Here is a 12,607-nt window from a genome sequence, read left to right as displayed (position 1 = left end):
TTGTGCCCTGTAACATGTGCACTCAATCAGGTGTGTTAAGTCTGCTTCTATTCTTTAGCAGAGGGATACACGTTTTCTTGTTGTTTTTGTTTTCTCCAGGGTTATCGCTGGGGGTTGTGAATTTTATTTTTTTAATTGGATCGGACAGAGAAAATGAGAGAGGAGGGGAGATAGAGAAGGTGAGAAAAAGAGAGACACCTGCAGACCTGCTTAGCCACTCGTGAAGCTTTCCCCCAGCAAGTGGGGCCCAGGGGGCTCAAACCCCGGTCCTGGCGTGGGTCTTTGCCCTTAGCGTGCCTGTGCTTAGCCAGGGGTGCTGCCATCCAGGCCTTGGATTCTAAGTCTCACGGTGACCCTTGTGCTCTGTAACTCTAAATCCTCCCCAATTCCAGACACTGCCTTGGACCTGTTCTTTTGTTGAATGCAATTATTACATATTTTATGTATGTACTTATGCACTGACTTATGAGTAGAGACAGAAATTGAGAGAGAAGAAAAAAAATAGAGAGGAAGAGAGAGAAAAAGAGGCCACCCCAATACCACTTCTTTCCTGCTCCTGAAACTTCCCCTTCCCTGCAGATGGGGAGCAGGGGCTCGAACCCTGGTCCATGTGGGAAGCGAGAGCGCTGCCGCTGGGTTGACGGGCCAGCCCCCCTCCCCTTGCGTATGGCAGCATGTGCTGAGCGGGGACCCCGCTTCCCAACGCCAGGCCTGTTCTTCTAAGCAGCTCTGCTCTCAGTGATTCTGCTTTCTCTCACTCTCACCCGGTCACTCATAGAAGATGTACGCCCAGTCCTCTTCATACCTGTTTTATTTCTGAAAAATTCCATCCATTTTCTTTCATTCAGTCCTAAATCCAGAGTTTTAGGTTCTGTTGTAGAGGAGCAAGTCATGCCCTTGACACACAGCAAATTTCAACTCAGTGTGCCTGAAGGTATGAAATCTCTGAAAACATACTTAAATGCAGACTTCCTTAATCCCATTATCAGGGGAAGCTCTAATCTTATCCTCATCTTTTCTGCTGAGATAACAGCATGGATTTAAACCTGCATATTTTTATTTTCCCTGATTACCTCCCTAACTGACCCGTTAACCTCACTTTCTTTTGATTTTGCTAAGTTTATTTATTTTTCTGAACTGTTCATTATTTTTGGATAGAGACACAAAGAAATCTAGAGGGAGAGAGAGAGAGAGAGGGACTGTATCACTGTTTCACCATTTGCAAAGCTTTCCACCTGGGTACACCTGTTGAACACAGGTGTTACAGTCCACAAGGACCCAGGTCACCTGGGCACACCTGTGGAACACAGGTGTTACAGTCCACAAGGACCCAGGTTTGAGCCCCTGGCCCCCCACCTGCAGGGGGCAAAGCTTTGCAAGTGGTGAAGCAAGGCTGCAGGTATCTCTCTTTCTTTCTCCCTCTTTATCTCTCCCATCCTCTCAATTTCTGGATGTCTCTATTCAATAAGTAAAAGAAAAAAGAAAGAAGAAATAAATAAACGCTTTCTACCCGTAGGTGGGGATTCGAGGCTTGAACCAGAAACCTTAAGCATTATAATGTGTGAGCTCAACCTGGTGTACCACCGCCAGGCTTACCACATTTATTTAAAGAAGACACCATCACTGTCAGCATCATTTCTTTTAAAAAAAAAAACGTAAATGTATTTTAAACAACTAGGAAACACTCAGTATTATCCAGTATAAACCACCTCTCTTAAGACATACAACTTGGATCAACAAGGTAGAGAATGTTCCATCCTCCGAAGGGAGGCTGGACAACATACTCTATTTTCCACCTGAGGAAGATGGGTCCTGAAGTTGGGGCAGCTTTAAACATTCCTACTCATGTCCACAGAACATGGTCTACAGGGATGCAGAGGTCACACAGGTTCCTAAGCTAATATGGGCCCCAGATCACATCAAATCACTGGGGTTTACAGTCAACAATATTCATACACTTTTTTGTCCAGCCATGACATCATCTCCCCAGACAATAACTTGGATCCACCTGCATATCAGATGTCAGGATCAGGGAAAAAAAGAAAAAGAAAAAGAAAAAGAAAAAGACTAGTATAGCTACAGGCCCTTTGGAATATGACTAAAATATGCTACTAGCTATGTACAAAACGGAGGAGCCCCCAACTCTTCATCTGCACTATTCCAGCCTTCAGGTCCATGATAAATCAACAATTTGTTTGGCGTTATATGTAACTCTTTTTTCAGCCACCAGGTTCCAGATGCTACTATGATGTCAACCAGACTTCCCTGGACAGACGACCCCACCAATATGTCCTGGAGCTCTGCTTCCCCAGAGCCCTGCCCCACTAGGGAAAGAGAGAGACAGGCTGGGAGTGTGGATCCACCTGCCAACACCCATGTTCAGCGGGGAAGCAGTTACAGAAGCCAGACCTTCCACCTTCTGCATCCCACAGTGACCCTGGGTCCATGCTCCCAGAGGGTCAGAGAATAGGAAAGCTGTCAGGGGAGGGGATGGGATACAGAGTTCTGGTGGTGGGAACTGTGTGGAGTTGTACCCCTCTTATCCTATGGTTTTGCCAATGTTTCCTTTTTATAAATAAAAATTGAAAACAGACATGATTGCTGATTTATGACATTATGCTCACTGTCCACTACTTCTCTGTGGCTCTGAATCTATCACGCTGGAAGCCGGGCTGTGGCCTAAGCACAGACATGTGTGGGGCGCTAATTTGAGCCCCTGCTTGTGAAAAGATCATAAGCAGTGAAGCAGGTCTGCGGTGTCTCTCTCTTTCCTTCTCTATCTCCTCCACCCCCTCAATGTCTATCTGTACTATATTATAATTTAAAAAGGGGGGAAGACCCCTAGAAGCTGTTGATACATCCTGCAGGCAACAAGCCACAGTTGCATACCTGGTGGCAACATAACAGAGAAAAAAAAAATCATGAAGCATATCAACACCTCAAAACTTCCTTTTTTCCTTCCCGTAAGATTAGAATTTTTAAAAAATGTATCTCTTTATCCAGTCATCTATCTTTCAGGCTTATGAAATCCCATAGATTAAAATTGGAAGAACTAAGAAGAAAAGTATAAACTAAAGTGAGAAAGGGGAGTCGGGCAATACTGCAGCGGGTTAAGTGCACGTGGCGCAAAGCACAAGGACCTACGGAAGGATCCCGGTTCGAGCCCCCCGGCTCCCCACCTGCAGGGGAATCGCTTTAAGTGGTGAAGCAGGTCTACAGATGTCTGTCTTTCTCTCTACCTCTGTCTTCCCCTCCTCTCTCCATTTCTCTCTGTCCTATCCAACAACAACAATAATACTACAACAATAAAACAACAAGGGCAACAAAAGAGAATAAATAAACATTTTAAAAAAGAGCATCAAAAAATAATAAAGTGAGAAAGAAGGAAGGAATGAGGGGGGTAGCATTCTGGTTAGGCAAAGAGACTCTAAAGTCCTAGGTTCAATCCCCCACACTACAGTAAGCCAGAGCTGAGCAGTGCTCAGGGGAAAGAAAAAAAAAGGCAGTGGGGGGTAGGGGATTATAAAGAAAAGAAGGGGATTATAAAGAAAAGAAGGGACACAAAGAAAGACAAAAGAGAGAGAAAGCCCTGTGGTTTGCTCCCTCTGTGTCTGACACTTCAGAAATGGCCTGTGATCCTTCTCGCAGCTCCAACCTCACTGTGGAGCATCAGTTAGAAAGATTATAGCTCCTGTCACTCACCCTCTGAACACTATCCCTGAGGCTCAAGATAACAGCTTCCTCCTTCTGCAAAGAAGGAAGCTTGACCTATTTGAATAGAATTACTGTCTCTGACATCTGCACATCAAAGGTCAAGTCTACCCCTTAACTGTAGGATATTGCCTCTTGGATTAATGTTTTTTTTCTATGTGGCCATACGATATTATTTTTTCCTCTAGTGATCTGTAAAGAGTAATGAATATTCTCCTGCTGTGGCATTGTTGTTGAGTGAAGTAAATTATATCATTCTCACTAAATCCATCAAATCCAAATGCTAAAAATAAACTCGTCCCAGTGGCATAAACAGACCGTTCCCTTAATACACAGAATATCACGACAGATTGTCCTTGGATGTTCACTATACTGTATGTTCTAACACTTGTTGATGTATTTACAGTTCTTACACTAAAAAAAGAATTGATCAGGGGAAAAGAGCCAACATTCAGAATGTTTAAAATCTATATTACATACAGTCAAAATAACTTTTAAATATATGTGAAAATGGATATTTGCAATTTAGAACAAGAAAGCATAAGGGAGAAATAAGAGATGCTTTCATTTCATATAAATCACAGTAGAGGGGAATGATTGGAATCCTCCATTTTTTTTTTTGCCACACACAGAGATAAAAATGTATGGCAGCGGGAGAGAATGTCCTCCAACCACATAATACATTTAAAATGGGAAATAACCATATCTAGAAATAAACAAATTAAAAAAGCCCCACAGGTAAAATAGAGTAAAAGGAAGTCATTGAGAAGATGATGACAGGTAGCTTTTTTCACTTCTTTGAAATCACTATTGGAACATTCTACTAAGAACTCTAGCCTCAGATAATACATGCTTCATAGGTATGTACTATGTACCTGGCTCTCAGCCTGGCTCTTGGGAAACAGAAAAGAGTCTTCCTGTGCTGAGGCAAGAGGTAATCCACTGAGGCACACAGAAGCAAGTCAAAAACAAAACTGAGAGTGTGCAATTAACTGCGAACTATTGGTACTGAGGACAGGAGAAATAATAGAGTTGCAGAAAAGAGAAAGCTATATTCTCAACGAGGTAGTCTATGTGACTTCATAAAGGAATCATGAAAGTGGAAGTGGAAAGGAAAGTGTTTATTTTAAATTAGTACATCTTCATTTAGTGGCCATAAAAGGCAGGGGGGGGGAGCATTTTTATTGGTAATCTTTAAGAGAACATCTAAAGATAAAAATCAAGGCATTTTCTTGCTTTGAAGGGGCTACCCGTTTGGGGTAGAGACACTGTATTGTGCATTAGAAGAATCGGCAGTAGTAAGCCTCTCTGAACGATTGTGAAGGTATGAACTTGAGAGAGTGAGTGTTATACTGTAGTTAAGGCCTCCAATGGCCTACCTGGCTCTGGTCTTAGACTATGGAGCCAGGGACAACAAATGGGTTCAATCATCATAATTCATCCAAATGGGTTTTTTTTTAAAATTTCCAATAACTCATGGCATGAAGAAAAAAGCAGAAATTATAGCTGTAGCAAGGAAACAGGGGGGAACAAATGGAGAACTCTGAATAGACCATTCAGAGCTCTTGAAATCGAAAATTAGGTTCAGATGACTAAATTGATCAATTTACTTGTTCTGCGTAAGAAATAACTGAGATCATTCCCCTCATTACTTCCCTGACAGCAAAATTAAGGAATTCAAATAATCAATATGTCATTACTGTGGTGCATGACTACTTATGTCTCTTGCTCGTTCTGTCATTTTCTGGATGGTTACGCAGGCCTGGGCAGTCACCTTTGGCAATTACACCTACAGCTTGTGACCAGAGAGCTCCTTCCCTGGGAATTCAAGCCTGGGACGTGGGAAGTGGACCTGGCTCTTCTGTTAAGTAGCTCTGAGACAAGACAAAGGGTGGAATGGCCGCGTACCCATTTGGCTCACAAAGCAGCGAGAACTCATCTAACAGCACCAGCGGAGAAAGGAGAATATGTTGGCTGAGCTGGCTGAGTGGGTTTAAGAAGAGGGAGAGCAACATGCAGAGTTAAGCTGGCCTGACCCAGCTGGGAAAATATCGTAACTCCAACCTCCAGTTTGACCCTGAGGCCCAGGACTGAACCCACCGGAGACAGGCAGAGTCATTCAGTCAAACCCACTTTTCAAGGGCTGCCCTCAAATAGTTGTAGACAATAAAGTAAAATCAAATAACTTAAAATTCATCACTTCTCGTTCTTTAGTGACGAGATGCTGTGATTATCTGGTGTACAGCAGAGTGTGCAAAGAAGTAATGGGACTGAATTAAAATCATTCCTGACTTAGCTTGGGTCTCAACCCAAAGCTTCATCATCTTTTTATTTTGACTCCAGGGTGATTTCTCGTGGTCTGTGACTTCACTGTTTCCAGTGGCCTTTTTCCTTTCTTTCTTTTCTTTCTTTCTTTCTTTCCTTCTTTCTTTCCTTTCTTTCTTTCTTTCTTTCTTTCTTTCTTTCTTTCTTTCTTTCTTTCATAGAGGGTGTGAGAGAGAGAAAGATACATAGAGTGATGAAAAGACAGAAGAAAGGAGAAACAAGGGATGCACTGCCCTGCCACTTATAGTTTGTGAAGCTCCTTCTTTTTAGGTGTGGACCAGGGGCTTGAACCTGGTTCCTTGTGCATGCGCTCTGTAGGCTGATACTCCTCTGCCTCTGTAGCCTTGTATCATGCTCTTTTTATAAAAATCAGTTCAAACAATCCAAAAAGACTTGCTCACTTCATTAAAACATTCTGAAGAAGGGGAAGCCACACACAGGAAGACCATCTTTCTATTTAGCTGTAGTGTGGGCGGTTCCTTTACGTGGATATTTATGATTCAAATCTTTGGTCATCCATTCCATTCCATCTGCCCTAACTTCTTACAGCCCTGTCCTGTCTCTATCGGCCTTCAGCCCTCTGTTCCCGTCCTGCTGCCAGTGTGGTGTTCCTTGCTTAGAACTGACTCCTTCCCCCAGCCGTACTCAATGCAACGATTCTGCCCAGCTTCTTCATCACCACCGGGGCAGCCAGAGATCTCCACGGGGAACGCACCCACTACAGGCATTTATTGGAGCATGAGGACGACCAGAATTTGACTGTACCAGATCATTCTTTCTACCTAGAATCACATCTACCTCACAGAGCTTCAAGGAGGTTCAACATGATCGATCACCCAAAGCAGGAGTGTTTTAGCCTCTGTGGTGGGCAAACCAGCACTCTCCCTGCTCTGTTCCAGTAGAGATGTGTATATGCCGCATTCCCAGCACCCAGAGGCCGGAACTTCTCAGAACTTGGGATCGAAGCCTCGACAGGTTTTCGAAGGGGATTCCTTTGTTCCCTCTAGGGAGTTTACCAAAAGAAACTTGGAGGAACAGTAGAGAGGATGGAAATAGCTGCATGTTTGCTTGTGGGTGAATACAGTCTTGAGGATCGAAACCTTGGGAAAGACCAGTCACTTGAAAGGATGATTACAAAGCTCCACCCAGGCTGCTAGTGCTGAAGGCTACAACAGGGCAGGAGATCCAGTGGTGCATCTGGGGAGATAGCTCAATGGTTAGAGCATCAGTCTTGCATTTTTTAATTTTTATTTATTTATTCCCTTTTGTTGTCCTTGTTGTTTTATTGTTATAGTTACTGATGTCATTGTCATTGGATAGGACAGAGAGAAATGGAGAGAAGAGGGGAAGACAGAAAGGAGGAGAGACAGACAGACACCTGCAGAACTGCTTTGCCTCCTGTGAAGCGACTCCCCTGCAGGTGGGGAGCCAGGGGCTCGAACCGGGATCCTTATGCCGGTCCTTGAGCTTTGCACCACCTGCGATTAACCCGCTGTGCTGCCGCCCGACTCCCCAGTCTCGCATTGTTGAGACAGTACACTTGAGCTTCAGCCTCACAAGCACCAGACTGATGTCCTGGCTTCTTTCAATCTCTGTCTCTCTGTCACCTGTGATCTTGACGCTTTTGAAGATGTACTAAGTAAAATAACTCATCTCAAGTAGAGTGCAAAGATAAAAACTTTTAAAAAAATTTCAGTTTAATATATATATATATATTTGTGCTTTTCCCAAAGGCTTCTTGACGTGATGAGACAGATGGTGGCCAGTGAACAGCATTAGCGAGCCCACCCCCTGCAGGACAAGGTTCTGGGACTCACACCTGTCATTCACAGTGATTTTCCTGCTCTGAGGATTTTTGTCAGGGGCCTGGCTTGAGTGCTCTCTGGGCAGAGAACCGGGGCCCCCGGGGAGAGCCAGCAATCTTCATCACTCGGCCGGAATGGGAAGGACAGGACAAGGAGGGAAAGAAGTCAACCGCCACTGAGTTTTGGTTAATTACCAGTCTTGACAGTTGCAGAGAATGTGAAAAACAGAGCAGAAAGGTATCACAAAAAAAAAAAAAAAAGAGGCAACTTTCTAGTCTCCCACACAGAAAATAAGTGTATCTTAAATTGGGGGGAAAATAATCTGTTAGTCCCATCAGTTGTCTTAGAAGCAGAATCTGAGAATCTGGAAACTATAAACAAATAGAGCTCGTCTTGTATTTGCTGGCAGGCCCTGCATATATATACCAGAGACCTGGAAATACGCAAAGGTGATCTCGGCAACCCCAAGCAGGGTCCACACTTAAGCATTCCACTGCTTACATACTGATGATAAAAAAAGCAACTGTAAGGTCAAGTTACGGGAGATGTTTTTTTTTTTTTTTTTTTCCCCCAGACTTATCACAGTAAGCTGAGAAATTGTATCTATCTGTCATGAAACACCCCCAATAAAATGCTAAATTAAAAATAAGAGCTCTCTCAAGTTTTCACGTCTATACCTACTTCTAAAGGAGGGTTCATAAGCCTTGTTTTGCTTTGTGGGAGTTTTCTGTTGGGTTTCTTTGTCTTTTCCACACTTCCTTCCACAGTGTCAGCTGCTTATCAAACACGCCAGGCAGAAAAGGCCCGCGGCTAACTTGTGGTGTACGTGGAATTCCTGCCGCGGGTTAGAGCATTCTGTTCTTTAGAGGCCTCTGTGACACAGCGAATATGTTCATCGGGAAGTTCCTCCAGCAAACAGTCAGCTTCACAGTGGTGCCCCAGGCTACAAAGCTCTTTCCAGGAACAGGAACAAGAAAAATGTGACTGTGGTTCTATTACATTTGGAAGCAAGAGCATCCTTTTTTAAAAGATTTTTTTATTATTATTTATTCCCTTTTGTTGCCCTTGTTTTATTGGTGTTGTTGTTGGATAGGAGAGAGAGAAATGGAGAGAGGAGAAAAAGACAGACACCTGCAGATCTGCTTCACCGCCTGTGAAGTGACTCCCCTGCAGGGGGGGAGCCAGGGGCTCGAACCGGGATCCTTACGCCGGTCTCTGCGCTTTGTGCCACGTGCACTTAGCCCGCTGCGCTACTGCCCGACTCCCTATTTTGTTTTAACTACATAAATAGGGAGGGATTCTCCCATGGGGGAAACCTCTCCTGCCCACTGTTGGATTCCAGCTGTCAAATCCAAAGTCCAAAATGAACTGGACTCACTGGTAACAGGGAGACACACAGGGCCTGCCTTTGTTTATGTACCTGTTGGGCCGATACAAACAGACATGGGCCCTGGGTCAGATTGATGGGGCTTAGTTAAAGGTATTTATATATGTTTCTGCATATTCAGGAGCTACTCTCTGCCCTGACCCAGCTTCCTGATGATATCTCCAACTCTCATACAACCATCCCAGACAATACTTTTAGCCCACCTGCACGTTAACTGCCTGGCCCATGCAGAAATCAGTAAAGTCAAGGGCCCATCGAAATAGAGCTAACATAGACTTCCTAGCTTCTTCCGACATGGAGACCCCAAATCTCTTCTGCTATATCCTTACTTTTAGATTCCTAATTATTCAACAATTTCTTCTGGGTTATATCTGAATTCTTTCAGCCACCAAGTTGCAGATGCTACCATGATGTCAACCTGACTTCACTGGGCTGAAAACTTCAATGCGTCCAGGGAACCCCAGCTCCAGAGCCCTGCCCCACTAGGGAGAGACACACAGGCTGGGCGTGTGGATCCACCAGTTAATGTCCATGTCCAGCAGAGAAGCAATTACAGAAGCCAGAACTCCCACCTGCTGCTCTCCATAAAGGTCTTGGGTCCACACTCCCAGAGGGAGAAAGAACAGGGAAGTTTCCAATGGAGGTAACGGGACATAGAGCTCTGGTGGTGGGAACTGTGTGGAATTATACCGCTCTTATCTCACAGTCTTGTTGATCATTATTAAGTCACTAATAAAATAAAATTTTAAAAAGGCTAGGACCTAAGGAGGACTTGTTTTATAACAAGTACATGCGACAGATGTGGATTCAATCCAGTTTTTCTACAGCGGTTATTGAAAGCTTGCAATCCACCATGAGCACTGGATAGATAATTAACATAGAAAGTGGAAAAAGGAAAAAAAATTATTAAATATGTCATTTAAATGAGTGAAAACTGGCATTTTCCTGTCTGTCAAGAATAGCACAGTGACAATAAGGAGAAATTTCCACAAGCATTATGAAAATATTTTCAACCTAATGTGAAAATGTCTCTGTGCCAAGGACATTTGCCTTTCCTTTGGATGTAACATCCAAACTATAAGGACTCCGGAAGTAGCCATCCCAGAAAATTGCAGGTAGATATGAGGAAATGAGAAGAGAAAACATTATGATCCTTTAGAGGATTTTTTTTTTCAAGGAATGTTCCATATAGCCCGACTCCAAAGTGCAGTGTGTTTCTTAGGCAGAAAATATACCCAGGTGTAATGTAAATCTCTCTCCCTGCTATAAACACCGCCTTCGGGGAAATCTTCCTCAAGGAAGAGAGAAATCATAGTGTTGCACATCTGAATAGCCACAACAAGCCTGCATCCTTCTTGGTGTGTTGATACATTTGTCTTTATTGTTACTCTGGACTACGCTATGCATGTATGACAGCTCTAGGACACTGTTTATACACAAAATGACATGGGATGGCATTCAATGTGGATTGACTTACAGTTTTCGCTATTTGGAACTACTGTAGGAAGTTACATCTGCAGGACTGAACTGTACAGAGCACAACATCAGGACTCAAAGGGGGGGGTGCTGAGATTTACAAGCAAAATCATATTCTTTGCCAGATGATTTGAACTTTGATTTGGGCAGTTTCCATGTTCATGGTTCAGGAAATATGACTTAGTCTCCTCCACATTTATCTCTTCCTCTTACAGCTTTCCCCTCTCTTGACACATAGAAGCTGAAAAAACAAATCACAGGAGGCCTCAGCAAAGAATGCAGCAGAAAGCGTAAGCACCTATCAAAGCCAGTGAACGCATAACAAGAACCAGTGGTTCTATAAAAATGTGACAGACAGACGCCAGAAAGGTTAGGACTCCATGGGGGACTGCAAATGGCCGTCTTGCAGAATACATTTGCCCTTCTCCCCCACCCCAGATAGAGGGAGAGAAATGACTCCACCACCAAGGCTCTGTCTGCATGGCGGAGGTCCAGCTTGAACATGGACCATGCTCATGGCAAAGCAGGACGCTATCCAAGTGAGCTACTTGTCATTTACTCAGAACTCAAGAGAGAGGTTATTTAATGTAATTACTCCAGAATCCCTTCTGTAGAGTGGAGACAGAAATCCTGTCTAACTCACAGGTAGACTGCATGAAATGAAGTCAGCGGAGAAGCATTTTGAACCATTTTGCCCAGTTCCCAGCAATAAATTCAATAATGACAACATGGTGTCCAGCCACCTACAAAACTGCTAAGTGGTTCTGGGAATCTACTAAACTGCTTTAGGGAGGTTCTCCAACTCTGCGTGTGGTGCACTGGTTTGGAACTGTCCAAAGGGAAATTATTTACATGCTTGAAAACTGCAAGCACCACACTTTGGTGCTCTGGCCAGCATCCCGAATTTCAGAACGTCCTTAGGTAAATGAACCTCATGGCCTCAACTCATGACCAAAGCAGAAAAATGGTGAGGAGGAAACCTGGCCAGTTGTTTATTCCCCCTTCATTTAGGTCTGTAAGGCGCACAGATGAGATGCCGGGGCTATTAGGGACTGAGAAAAAAGCCAGAATCGATACAGCAACACGCGTCGGGCTTGCTCTGGATTATCAAGATTGTTCCTGATTGAACTTCCTGCTAGTAGTCTTAAACATTCTATCTATATTTTTTGCCTGTTCCAATAAAGAAAACCCCACATCCTGGATTCCCTGTAGGACTAAAAGGAAAGGAATCTGCAATGCCAGCAGAGATGGCTAGGGACGGTAGTAGTTTGAGAAGCTTTTCCCTTTCGGGATAGCAGTCATGAGAAATTTGATGGTGTCTTTATACCACAAAATGTGGCCATCTCGTGTTAAGTGAGAGAAGTCAGAAACAAAAGAGTGACTATGGGATGATCTCACGCACAGTCAGAAGTTGAAAAATAAGAACAGAAGGGGAAACACACAGCAGAACTTGGACAGAAGTTGGTATATTCCACCAAAGTTGGTATATTCCACTCTGGGGTTGGGAGGAGTGTCCAGACCCTAGAACTTATTGGTAGAGGAGGACCTCGTGGAAAGCTGAGAAATGTTACACATGTACTGCCCACTGTAAACCATTATTCCCCCACTAAAGAAATAAAATATTAACTAAGCAGAGACAAAAAGATTTTGTTTTAAATGTGGCCATCATCAATGTAAACGCACCCATTGCTCATTGATAACTAAAGTGGAAGCTCTTGTTAAATGGTAGACAGACTTCCGAAACTGAACTCCCTTTTCTATGGTGTTCCTACCAGACAATTTCAGAAAGTAACTGCCCAAAGCATGGAGAAATCTAGCAACAAACATGTCTTGTCATTAGACTGGACTAATGGGAGATGTTAGTCAATGCTACAAGAATCAGCAAACTGTTGTAATAAGTTTA

This window comes from Erinaceus europaeus, chromosome 22 (genome assembly GCF_950295315.1).
Source record: "Erinaceus europaeus chromosome 22, mEriEur2.1, whole genome shotgun sequence".
NCBI lineage: Eukaryota > Metazoa > Chordata > Mammalia > Eulipotyphla > Erinaceidae > Erinaceus > Erinaceus europaeus.
Note: the sequence above shows the minus strand (reverse complement) of the source record.